This window comes from Tiliqua scincoides, chromosome 1 (assembly GCF_035046505.1).
Source record: "Tiliqua scincoides isolate rTilSci1 chromosome 1, rTilSci1.hap2, whole genome shotgun sequence".
In the NCBI taxonomy this organism is placed as follows: domain Eukaryota; kingdom Metazoa; phylum Chordata; class Lepidosauria; order Squamata; family Scincidae; genus Tiliqua; species Tiliqua scincoides.
The window spans coordinates 77093275-77106544 of NC_089821.1; the positions used below are offsets into that span (position 1 = coordinate 77093275).

The window sequence follows — 13270 nt, forward strand, 5'->3', positions numbered from 1 at the left end:
ACGGTCTCTGTGTCAGCAACACATTCTTCAACACAAAGCCCCAACATAGAGTCTCTTGGAGACATCCAAGATCAAAGCACTGGCACCAGCTCGACCTGATCCTCACCAGATGCTCCAGCCTTCCCAGCATCAAGATCACACGCAGTTATCATGGTGCTGCCTGCGACACTGACCACTCCCTGGTGTGCAGCAGAGTGAAACTGCAAACAAAGCGACTGTATCACACGAAAAAGGAAGGAAGACCTCGCATTGATACCAGCAAGACCCGGGATCAGAGAAAAGTGGAGGAATTTGCACAAGCGCTTGAGGAATCTCTTCCAGGCCCGGCCGACGCAAACGCATCCAGCAGATGGGAACATTTCAAGAATACCGTTTACAACACCGCCTTGTCCATATTCGGCAAGAAGACCAACAAGGCGGCAGACTGGTTTGAAGCCCACTCTGAGGAGTTGACACCAGTCATTGAGGAAAAGAGGAGAGCTCAAGCAGCATACAAGGTCTGTCCCAGTGAGCGCAACCTGCAGGTCCTCCGAACTGCTCGCAGCAAAGTCCAACAGACTGCCAGGAGATGTGCTAACGACTACTGGCTCCAGCTCTGTTCCGAGATACAGATAGCAGCTGACACGGGCAACATCAAGGGGATGTATGATGGTATCAAGCAGGCCCTAGGTCCAACACAGAAGAAAATTGCCCCTCTGAAGTCTGCCACAGGCGAGGTCATCCAGGATCGGGCGCAGCAGATGGAACGCTGGGTGCAGCACTACTCTGAGCTATATTCCAGAGAAAATGTAGTCACCGAAGAAGCACTGAACAACATTGAGTGCCTGCCTGTGCTGGAAGAGCTTGACAGTGAACCAACCCTAGAAGAACTTCACGTGGCCCTGGACTCCCTTGCCTTTGGCAAGGCACCTGGAAAAGACAGCATCCCTGCTGAAGTCCTAAAATGCTGCAAAGAGATCATCGTCACTGAGCTGCATGAAATCCTCTGTCTCTGCTGGAGAGAAGGTGGAGTACCTCAAGACATGAGGGATGCAAACATCATCACGCTGTACAAGAACAAAGGTGACAGGGGTGACTGCAACAACTACCGCGGCATCTCTCTCCTTAGCGTTGTAGGAAAGCTGTTTGCCCGAGTTGTACTAAAGAGGCTCCAGGTACTTGCAGAGAGCGTCTATCCAGAATCGCAGTGTGGATTCCGAGCCAACAGGTCCACCACTGATATGGTATTCTCCCTTAGACAACTGCAGGAGAAATGCAGGGAACAACGACAGCCACTCTTTATAGCCTTCATAGATCTCACAAAGGCTTTCGACCTGGTCAGCAGAGACGGCCTCTTCAAGATTCTCCCCAAGATTCATATACTACAGTATATATATTATGGAGGGGGAGATTCTTGGGGCATGATACAATTCACCATGGATATGGAGCCCATGTGTAAGGGATCCTAACAGGGTTCCAAAGAGCTATGTTCTCCCTTCCCCTTTCCTTGTCATTATCTTGTATTCATAGGATAATAAAAGGAAGATGCAGGGCCAGAACCAGGTTCCCATGGGCTCAAAGACAACACCCTGTCGTGGGCCATCAGTGCCTGCTCTGAGTTTAGACTCAATTGTGAGTGCTGAACATTTGCTTCCATGTCAATCAAACGACACAGTAGAATTTATTGACCCCTTTGTACCATCATGCAGGTTTTAAAGGCGGTTTCCAGGCAGGGAGCATAAAGCAGGAAATGGCTTGCCAAGACCCGCCCACAGATGCATCTTCTCAGGTCCTTTACCCTGGAAGGGAAGTGCATGTTCCTTTTTCTCCACTTGCCTACACATAACCAATGGGCATTTTCAGCCTCTGGATCTTACATGCTCTCTTCTTGTCATAACTGGTGAGTAGCAGAATGATGGGGAGAGGGTGGGGAAGCTGATCAGTGAATTCTCTTCTGTGATTTTATGCCTCACTCAGGCACATACAATCTGGCAGAGCTTAATAATGGCCTTGCTCCAGTTACAGAGAAGCTATCAAGAAGCTTTTTCTCTAAAAGATACATTCAAGTCGTTGAGGTCTCTTGCATCCCACGTCTTCAGTCATCCATAGCAACCAGTGAGAGAGTTATATTTGCTAAGGCCCAAACCAGGAACCATAGTAATAAGCAGACCTATCCTCAGCTGGCCTGCACAATGAGGCGCCACTGATGCTTGCAGCCTCTGCTGCATCCCACGAGTTGGCTTGGGACAAGGCTGGCTCAGTAAATGCATTTTTTACTTATGTCCTTCCCTGCTCTCTGATCCCCAATGTGCCTATTCAGATCTACACCAGCGACTTGACTAGCCCAAATCTGTTAGGTCCAAGGAAGCATGTCGGTCCCAGGACAGGGCTCTGGATCTTGTGGATGCTGCTGCCAAGATCTGCCCTGACCCACCTTCAGCTCTTCCCAATCTCCACCCCAATCCATTCCCTCTCCACCCTCCCTCCTGCCACCTTACATGCTTCATCAGACAGTCTGCTGCCCACTGCTATCAGTGCAGGGCTTACCAGCTTTTGCACCATCAATGGAAAGCTGTTTGCCATCACAATGGCTCGAGTGATGGCAGCCCATGTGTTACAATGGCAGATTGCAAGAGAAGGCCTCCTGAACTGCCCCCCACCATAGGATGCAGTAGTTGCCATTTTGGCACCACTGCATCCATGGGCGTGGGGGGGGGGGGAATGGAAAGGATTGAGTTGTTAGTTGGTTATGTGCATATTCAATTTCATGGTATGTTCTATGTGATGGGGGGAGACATGAGCTCAAGACCCAACCAGGCCCTCCCACCACAGCTTGTACATTTTTGCATACTAGGGTTGTGTCTGAAGTGAACCAGCTCTCAGTCTTCCATTAAAGCTGTTTGTTTTAAGAACAAATGGATGACACATGCATTGAGACTGTTTTCACAATATAAATAATTGTGCTATTATACCAGAAGTAGAAATGTTGCAGTTGCTGATTCTATCACCAGTTTCAACAGATTTGTCTTTGATCGCTGATACAAGAAGAAACTGTTTCAGGACAAGCAGCCTACTTCATAACTTAAACAAAATGAACCTTGTTTCTACAGAAGTTCACATTCTGGGCTCCCACTGTTTAGCAGCAGGACTTCTGTTATCAGTCTGTCTGCCTCTCAGACATATTTATACTCTGCTTTTCCAAAAAGAAAACTTAAAGAGGATTACATTTCTTCAAAATGTATCCATATAGCACAAGCAAAATTACCACCATGAAAATGGTTAAAAGCGTTCAAAAGCACATTTCTAATTCACACAGATGTGTCAGGCAGCAATAAAATGTTGGCTAATTAAAAATGAAAGCCCTCCTAAGTGTCTTATCCATAAGTTTCCTCCCAAAATTACTGTTCTATTATGGTTTCAACCTTTCTTGTGCATCCTAGAAAAGAACCTCATTCTTTGTTCATGCATAGAAGTGTTAACTTTTATATTGTTCATTCCTCACCATAGTTAAAAGAAAACACAGTTAGAGTGAAGATTTTTGCATAGTAATAACATAGTTACTGAAACCCAGTTCAGATACAAGAAGATGTATCAGAACATCTTCTCCTGTGGAAAATATGGTAATCATCTCCCTTTTTGCCCCATGGGGTTCACTGAACACAGCACAAGCAAACTGCCTGGAAATTTCATCAGTGGGCTACATTAGGCATTATCTCTTCTGTTCTCTCTGGTTCATTAATTCCCACATCTCCTTTGTGTTGCTACCCACATCATAAGCGAATACGACTCCCCCAGCACCTCATGGCACATGCCAATCTAACAGGCTTTCAGAGCTTAATGGCACAAAAACTTCTGCAAATCAAATGTATTATTGCTATTAAGAACCCCTTGGGAATGTCTCATGTGTTCTTTGTTTCCTTAGCCCACTGCATATTTGGCTGGCAAGACACTGAAATTCCATTTCAGCTGGAATCAGAACTCATTCGCACATTCATGGCCGACACTATTCCCTTCTCATGCAAGAGACCTACTATTGTGTCTGTGCAGGCTAGAATCTCCTGTTCATCGAATGTCCAAAAGGTGCCTTGGAGCGGAGAAGTTGTTACATATAAAATCTGTGAGTGGGCTACAGCCCCTGTACTTTTGTGCTTTTGTTTCCAGCCCCTTTTTGTTTCCAGCCCCTGTGCTTTTGTTTCAGGCAGAAAAACAAAGCCACTGGTTGGAAAATTAATGCCTTCTAACATGGCACAGCTGAAAATAGGGATGTTTCATGGATTGGGGCAGTCCCATTCTCACACCAAGAATCCCTGGTGGCTCCCCATGCTCTGGTCTCCATTAATGTCATGTGCTTCTCCCTGTGCTCTGACAAATTAATGCCATTATTCTTGATCCCATTATGATCAGTGAATTATATTTCTCCTTTGTGCCAAACTCTCCTCCATGAGGCATATATGCAATTGCATTTCACGCCACTAGATGTCCTCTTCTTCCAGCTGGCTTTCACAACCCTTGATGGCAGAAACAATGGAAGTTTTTATATTTACCCAGTAATTTTTTTTCAGAACCAGGCTTCATATTTCCTATTTCACATCTTCTTATACTATAGGCAAAAAGGACACACACCACATCTGGTTTTAGCAACACATCTACATTTACCACACCAGCAAAAAGCGCTACCAGAGTTGCTATTTTTTTCAGGGAATATATACAGAAGCTTATTTCTAAAAATATATGTGCAATCCCCTTTTATACACGTACCTCATTTGTGTCTGGAAGCACAATTCATAAAACCAGTGTGGTGTAGTTGTCAGAACAGGGCTGAGGAAACTAGAGTTCAAATCCCCATTCAGCTGCAGGGCTCTCTGGACAACATTAGGTCAAGCACCATCTTTCATTCTAACCTATCTGACAGAGTTGTTGTGAAGATAAAATGGGAGGAGGAGATCCAGGGAAGGACAGGCCATAAATGTAATATAGTATTTTTATACAATAATACCCCCTAATAATACCCCTCAACCTCGAGGCAAAATCTGGAGCCGGAGTCCCTGAGGCAGTTCATGGCTGAACACAGTCACGTTCTGGCAACTCCTGCGATGCCGCTGGAACCAACCGTATTGGCCTCTGCCTTTCCATTGGACCATTTCAGTGATGTGGGGAGGGGGGATTTGCTGCATGGGTAACAGTCTATCCTCCATTTCTACTCTACCCAGGCTTTGCGCACTGGAGAGGACACTCTGTTCCAGAACTACCATTCAGAGCGCGATACCATAGTCTTCCATGACTGAAGGATGCCAACTTATTATAATACCCCCTATTACAATTTTCCCTATTATACTTCTTCATTGTAGCACTCTTTGCCCTGAGTGTAATTTTTACAGTTAAAAAAAGGAAAAAGATTAAATCCATATAACCACTCAAACCACACTGCTATGGCAGTGGTAGTCAGTACACAGCAGGCTCCAACCTGATGCACAGGTGAGTACAGGACTGACAATACATCCATATTACAACCAGTGGCATAGCTAGAGGTGGTGGAAAAAGTACTGAGTTTTGCAGGTGCCTGAATGCGCTATGCCAGCAGCCTCTCCCACTCCCCTTTGAAGCCGTTCTGGGCAGTGGGAGCAAAACAGAGGCAGAATTGTCTGTGCCACCCAAAATAGGAACAGTTGGCAGATAAGTTTCAATATTAGGTACAAATTCAGGGGAAACATGCAGTGAGAAAACACAACTAGTTACCTATAAAATCGGTTAAAGTTGGAGTGAATCCTGAAGGAGACAAAATACAAATCAACCTCTGAACATATTTTACTATGTAATCTTTTGCATGTTTACTTGGAAATGTCCCATTAACTTAAGTGCAGAATACACCCCAGCAGTGGCGTAGCTGAAGGAAGGGCTGGGGGGGAATCACCCTGGGCCCAAGGAGGGTCATGTAAGGGGGTACAAGGAAGGGCACCCAAGATGGTGGCAGATTGGGAAGAAGCAGCACAGCCTTCCCAAAACAATTGGCTGGGGGAGACAATTAGCGGCAGACTGAGCCCCCAGCCCCACAGTTGATTGCTTTGTGCAGACTGTGAGAAGTTCCAATTAGCATGAAGAAGCCCCTCCAGGAGATTAAAAAACCCCACCACACCCAAGGTCTCCTCCTGCTTTGGTGGCTTTTCTCACTAAACATAGTGCTTCTCTTCATTCCTGAAGAGGAGTGAAACAGTTGCTGCCCTAGCTGTGCCAAGTGCCTCATGGCACCACCACTGCTGTGGCCTTTTCTGTTTCAGCAGCTAGATTGCAAACCATGCCACCACCATCACCATCACCTTCTCTGTTTCAGGGGGTTTGCAATCTTGCAGGAACAGTGCTGCAGGGAGATCGAAAAGCCCTGCTGCACCCACCATCTCCTCCTGCTTCAGCAGGGCTGCTTCCATTCTCCAGAAGAAGCAAAGTAACCACTGCCCATGCTTGTGCTGAGTTCCTCTGCCCCTGCCATCATTGTCACCTTCTCTGATTCAGCAGCGAGGTCACAAACTGCGCCACCATCATAGCAGTTGCCTTCTCTTCTGTGATAACCTGGAAGAGATGCCACAATGTCACACAATGTTGTGATGTCTGCACACTTGCTGGGTGACACCACAAGTGTGGAAGAACAGATAAGTAAGCTGCTGCTCCCCAGGAAGTTTGCATTGGAGCACAGTCAGCCTATGAGACCCAATTTATGAATTATCATTGCATTTATGCACTATCATTATCATAACCACCCCAAAACCACTTTAGCATCAGTAACCTCAATGACAGTGCTACTCTAATGTGGAAAGTAAGCACATATGACAAACATTCAACACCAGTAGTTTCCAAACTGTGGGTCGGGACCCAATTTTTGGTGGATCTGGAGCAGAGTCTCCAATGAAAACATGGGTGATGGAAAGATCAGACAACTAATTGCCTCAGGGTGCATTCCTAAACAACTTTCCAGCACTGAGGTAAGGGCAATGCAGCTTCGAGGTAAGTGAACAAAGATTCCCTTACCTTGAGGAGGCCTCCGTGACTGCCACCCACCTGCAGGACACAGCACACACCCCATTGGCACAGTTGTGTCAGTGCTAGAAAGTTGGTTAGGATTTGGGCCTCAAGCCCTCAGGCTATTCAAAAATCAGATAGATTAACAGACAGCTCCTGCAGTTTGCAAGTCTGTGTAAATATATAGAGATAAGTGTTTGAGTATCAATTTCTTCTTATTACTTGTAAATAAAGAAAATAGTTTTTTTAAAAAGAAAATATTATTTCTTTCTAGATTTCTCTTAAGTCTCGTAAACCTAGGTGGGTCCCGATAGAGTGTCATTTTAAAAAGTGCTAAAGGTTTGGGAACCACTGTCCTATAAAGAAGGAACTTCCATTTGTGGCTGATGGAGTAGGTAGGAAGACAATGCTATTCCTTGCCTAAGGTGATTTACTTAGGGCACAATCCAAACCCACGCTGGAGCAGACAAGCCAGGAGGCTTGCGCTGCATTCAAAGCGGGTTTGCAGTGAGCAGCGGCTCAGCCACGGGCAAGGGGGAGCTCTTCCCCTTATCCGTGGGTAAGGGCTGTGCGCCCCTATGGGTCTCTTCGGACCTGCGCCACCTCCGGAGTCCGTCAGGTCCCAGCCCCACCCCCAGCTCCCCGCGCGCGCCCCTGGGTCTGCCATCCCCCGCCCTCCCCCGCCCAGTAATGCCCCCTCCCGCCCCCTCCCCACACACCCCATGCCTACCTTTGCCGCTTGAATGCTTGGACGCAGCTCCCGCTCATGGAGGCGCAAACATGCTTTACGGCACATTTGCGACCGTCCAGAGCCACCTATGCCGGCATAACTGCCGGTTAGGATTGCGCCCTGAGATAGTGACTAGTGGCAGAGGCAACTTTTGAACCAGACGCCTCCTAGTTTGTAGGCATTACACTACACTTGCTCACCTCAGTGCGTAGTTGTGGGTGAAGTGGGAATTCTAAACAGAATCATGAATCTAGAATTGGGGATGACCTGGATTGAATTATCTACATATTTATTTTTATTAATTCTTTAAAGTTTTTTGGACGAATGCTTTTTATGGCTGCTGTTTGGCTTGGTATATAGAGTTATTTTAAATATATTTCAATGTACTGTACTATATACTGGGTGCCCTTCAGGGAGAAAGGTGGAATATAAATGGAGTAAATAAATAAACAAATATCACAGCATACAAAGGAGTTGGATTTTGTGGATGTGGTGTTGCAGGGTGCATGCCATTCTTTGGCACCACAAAATATTCTTGCTAAGCTGCTGCAAATGTAAATGCAGAAAATGTCTTTAGATTCATTTTGTCCTGGCTGGTAAGGATTAACAGCAGACGTCCTTCCCCCCTCCCAGGGTGACCGGATGTCATACCTGCAGAAGAGCAGCAGGAACTCCAAAATGTAGGACATCCAAGAAAAATATAGGATGTGACAAAATAAAAGCTAGACACTTGTATATTGATTTCATGTGGACAGTTTAAACACTATATTACTATTATTAAATTTAACACTGTATTGCATATAATTGATTACAAGAAGTCTATGTGCTTCCTGCTCACAGGGAGAAGGAGGACCCTGAAATTCTTTTCCAGGGAAAGAGGACATGTCCTGGAAAAAGAGGACGCCTAGTCACCCTGCCCCCTCCCCACTCTTTTGACAATCGCCTTGAACAGCCCACGTGTGAACAGCCTGGAGTCCAGAAACAAACAAGGGTTTGGAAACGCCTTAAGGTCCCGCCACCAGATGTTCCCTTGGCAGGCCCACCTTAAGCGCCCATTCATTGGGTTGAAAACTTTCGCGGGACCAGACCATTTCCCTGAAAGAGGTTGAGCCGCTGTGGTCGATCCCGAGCAGAAAGACCATCTGCGGGCTGCTGGAGACTCCGGGCGGGGAAGCGTTTCATGCGCCACGCGATGCGCAGACCCAGCTAGCGACGAGTCGCTTTCTTTCGGCACGAACGCGCCCAGCACGGCCCGCCAGCTGCCAGGCGCTCCCCCGATCTGGGTCGATTCTATTCTTAGAAGCCACGATCGCGATACAGAAAGGAGGGCTGGAGTGGCTGCGAGCCTGCGGAGAGGGTGTTGCAGCTTTAAGAGGGCAGGGCTTGCTGGTTGGATGTGGGGGGTGTCAATGACCATCTTTTCTCTCCCTGCTTCTCCAAAGGGATGGATGTCTTTTGAGAGAAAGAAGCGCCCACTGGAGCCAGGCTGGGGCTGTCCTGGTTTTGGGGGTGAGTGATTTGGATGCTGCAAGGTGCTGTGTTTGAATCCTGCCCTGACTTTCCTTCTCCGGGCTTGTGGTTGCTCAGCAGTGCTGCCCCTGCCACTGGCAGATCGGCCCTTTTAAGCAATCCATTTGCATTGCTTCCCGCTAGTCCGGCCAGAGACCAGTCCCCGGAAAGAGTTGGAGAGGGGCTGAAGCGTGCCCTTGGAGAACTTTGCCCCTGCCGGTCACTAGCCTCCAGGCGCTGGGTTCGGTTCTCTTCTTGAAACTGAGGCTGCAAGCCTATCCGCACTTTCCTGAGAGTAAGCAAGCCCCATACACTACAGTGGAATTTACTTCTGAGTAGACAAGCATAGGCTTGGACTCTAAGCAGCTGGCCAGATGGATGCTCCACGTTGTTGGAACATCAAGGAAGGAGCAATTTTTCTTAAGGGTTCAGCGTGTAAGTGAAAGAAGGGAGATCGTGGCTCCCAAGACAACTTTTCCAGTAGTGTGGAACCTCATTGAGTGTTGCTCAGTAGCCCGATCCGCTCTCTGTCTACTCGGAAGTAAATCCCATGGGGTGGCTCGCTCTCTCAGAGAAGCGCACCAGATCAGAGCCTTAAGATGCAGTCTGATACACACTTCCCTGGAGGTGAATCCTTTGTACTCAACGGGGCTTACTTCTGAGTAGACATACACAGGACTGCAGTCAGTTGCCTGTTGGGACACTGCGTGTAGCTGACCTTTTATGCTTGCTCTGCTGCCAGAAGTTGTCTTGCAGATTCCTTGCAAAAAATAGTGTATGTTGTGTGTCGCCCCCCCCCCCAAATCTTACACATCACTCTCTTCTGAAAGGATCAGTGTGGGAAGATGTACCTCTGATTTAAGCTGTTGCACAGAAAGATGGCGTAATTGGACCCGTTTTATGGTCAAAAGGCAAAATAAATACATAGTTAAAAATGAGACTTTTGTATGAATAGTAATAATTAAAGAGTCTGATAATTTTTTTTTTTACTCTCTTGGTATACAGCTAGCATGTAGCACTGTGTGTGCTTTCTCTGAAAATTAGGTATATAAGCAGTTATGAGAAAATCTGTGAAGCAAGGCTGAGTCAGTAACAAGTAGTTGAGCTGGTAAGAATATGTGACTTCATGTTCCAAGACATCCTTCTCATGATCCATGAGATTGATCTAAACTATTTCTGTGACAATCGTGGAGTTAAATGCTAGTACTATGGCATTTACAACTAGCCAATATTGCTATTCAATTGGGATTATTGGAAATGACAACAAAGTAGATTATACCACAATTGCCCCATTTCTTGTATGAGTTTTCTGAAGCCACTGTTCGGAGACAGGATATTGAGCTAGACTGTGATGTGAAGACAACATAGACTTTTGTGTCTTGTTGAAAAGACTAACAGATACAGTGTAGTGTACATTTTGTGGGCTCTATGCCACAATAAATGTTGTTCTGCAAGGTGCGAAGTGAGTCTATGTTTACTGCAATAGGCAGAAACTGCTGTCCTTCTGAAGGTATCTAACATGAAATGAAATGGTCTTGCAATGAGCTGTCTGTTCAAAATGTTGCGTGAGAGTGGGCTCCTTGGCGCACAGTCATATGATTGCTTTGCTACCCTGCCAATTTGCAACAATTGGATCTGCTTTACACATGTTGGCATTTCTGCACAAATATAACTTGCGTGTACAAAAAGGGTGAACACATGGTTTCTCTGTGCTTTTTGAGAGAACTTTTGTCTGTAGTGTCCAAGACTGAGCTTCCAATTGGGACTTCCCCAGTTTGAATTTTGCCTCTGCTATGCGCTTGGTGGCCTTAGGCAAGGCATTCCCCCACAGTCTCAACTGAAAGCCCCAATTAGTAGCTAATAACACAGCACTTACTCATCTTACAAGGTTGTTGTAAGAACAACCTCCTGATAATACAGTGCATGTGAAGTTCTTTGTGCACTCAGAAGCCCATACAGTTGCCAAGTAGTATTGTACACTTCCTTAAGCGTAGTCTACATGCTTTTTCCTGCATGGAAATATTATCATGATGACCACAGGTCTTCATCCACTTTGGGAGTGCACTAAATTGTGGGTTGAACTGAACAAGATGAGCATGTGGTGAAGAAATCCTGTGATTCCTTTACCACGTGTTGAGATTATGCACTGATTCACACCAGTGACATTCTCAGCAGGTCAATCACAAAGCAAATAGAATTACAGAATCAAAGAGTTGGAGGGACCTAATAGGTCATCTAGTCCAACCCCCTGCCTTTAGTAGGAAATCCTCTGAGAGCATCTGCAAAAGGTGCTTATTGAGCCTCTGCTTGAAGCTGTCCAATGAGAGAGAGAGTCCACCACCTCCCTTAGCAATCCTACTGCAGAACCACCCTTACAGTCAGGAATTTTTTTTCCTGATATCCAATCAGAATCTCTTCCCCTGCAGTTTGTTCCCCATTTGTTCTAGTTCTACTTTCAGAGGCAGTTGAGAACAAATTTGTCCCTTCTTCCGTATGTCAGCCCTTCAGGTATTTGAAGAGAGCTATTCTATTACCTCTCAGTCTTCTCTTCTCCAGGCTGAATATGCCAAGTTCCCTCAGCCTTTCCTCCTAGGGCTTGTTGTCAAGCCCTCTGATCATCTGAATCCGCTCCAATTTGGCTGCATTTTTCTTAATGTGAGGTACCCAGAATTGAGCACAGTACTCCAGGTGAGGTCTAATGCAGACTAATGCAGTTTAAAATTGCATTCACCTTCTTTGCAGCAGCATCACACTACAGACTCATGTTCATCTTGTGATCCACTGCAACTCCAAGATCTCTCTCAGATGTTGTGCTGCCAAGCCACCGAGACCCTTTCATACGATACTGAAAACTTTCATGCCTCTCACACCGTTTGTGCACATGTTAATGTCCTTGATTGTGCATAGTAGAATGTGGAAGAGAAATCTAATGTCCTGAGCAGGATTCTAGGCTTGTTCTCCTGTGGCTGTGGGGTGTGTCTGTGATTAAAAGACCAGGGAAGGAATGGGTGGGAGCAGCAACTGGTCCAACTTGCCTCAAAGGGTTGTTGTGGGGATGAAAAAAGAGTTATTTGGAGGAAAGGTAAGATATAAGTAAAATAATCCTCAGGCCTGTTCTGTAACTTTAAATCCATTGCCTACATAAAGCTATTTTCCTGTCCTAAAGTCTAAGCTTTTTCCCAAGAGCAAATGCTTTATTGACTGATATTTCCCTCATTGAAATTGATGTTGCCTAGCCTGAAATCATCAACTGAGCAACCCTATCTCTTCTGCAGGATGTTAGTAAGGTAAGTTAGTGCCTTGTGCTAACTAAGCACAAGTTAGTGCTAACTAAGTAAGTTAGCCTTTGTATTGCAAAGTCATCTAGTGTCCCATTACAATACTGGAATAGACAACTGGAATAAGAATAATGGGGTTTTAGTTGTCCCTCCTGTGCTTTGAATGCCTGCTGTGTGCTGAAAATTTGGTACAATCCACTGCACACCTATAGCACAGTCTTGTACGTTTATTCAGAAGCAAATTCCAAGAAGGTTGTTCTTTGGTAAGTGTGCATGAACTGTAACGGCACTGGATTGTGACCAGTAACTAATTTATTCTAGTTTGGCCCAAATTCCTCTGCCCTAGAGCAGTTTGCCCTCACAGGCTTATACAGAGGTGAGGCTGCCCCCAGAGGCACAGTGGGTTGACTAGCCTGCTTCAGCAACAATTGAAAGTTTAGGTAGAGAGCTCCCCCTCCAAATAATGAGGTAAAAGTGATTGTGGGTGCAAGAGTCCCTTGTTACAAGTCAAGTACAATGGGCAGTAAATCATCCTAGGCAAAGTAAGTCTTTGTATCATGAGGGTTCATACTACTATAATGCCATGGCATCTGCTTATGAAAGGAGGCATTGTAATGGCAATCAGCAGCAAGGGCTGTTAAGTGAAGAGAGTACTGAAATGGGTGCAGGTTCTATTCAGTCACAAAACTCTTTGGTGACCTTGATCCAGTTCCTGTCTATTGGACTAACCCAGTGGTTTTCAAACTCTCTGGGAGAGTTTGAG

The 13270-nt window shown here is 45.9% G+C and overlaps 1 protein-coding gene across 1 annotated transcript in view; it reads left to right on the forward strand.

Moving 5' to 3' along the window:
* Positions 1-9161: 9161 nt before the first annotated feature.
* Positions 9162-13270, forward strand: part of MRAS (muscle RAS oncogene homolog) — a 48436-nt gene continuing 44327 nt past the window's right edge. Inside the window, exon 1 of the mRNA XM_066632261.1 lies at positions 9162-9229. The gene's annotated coding sequence lies outside the window, so the exon portion shown is untranslated. The remainder of the gene's footprint in view (positions 9230-13270) is intronic.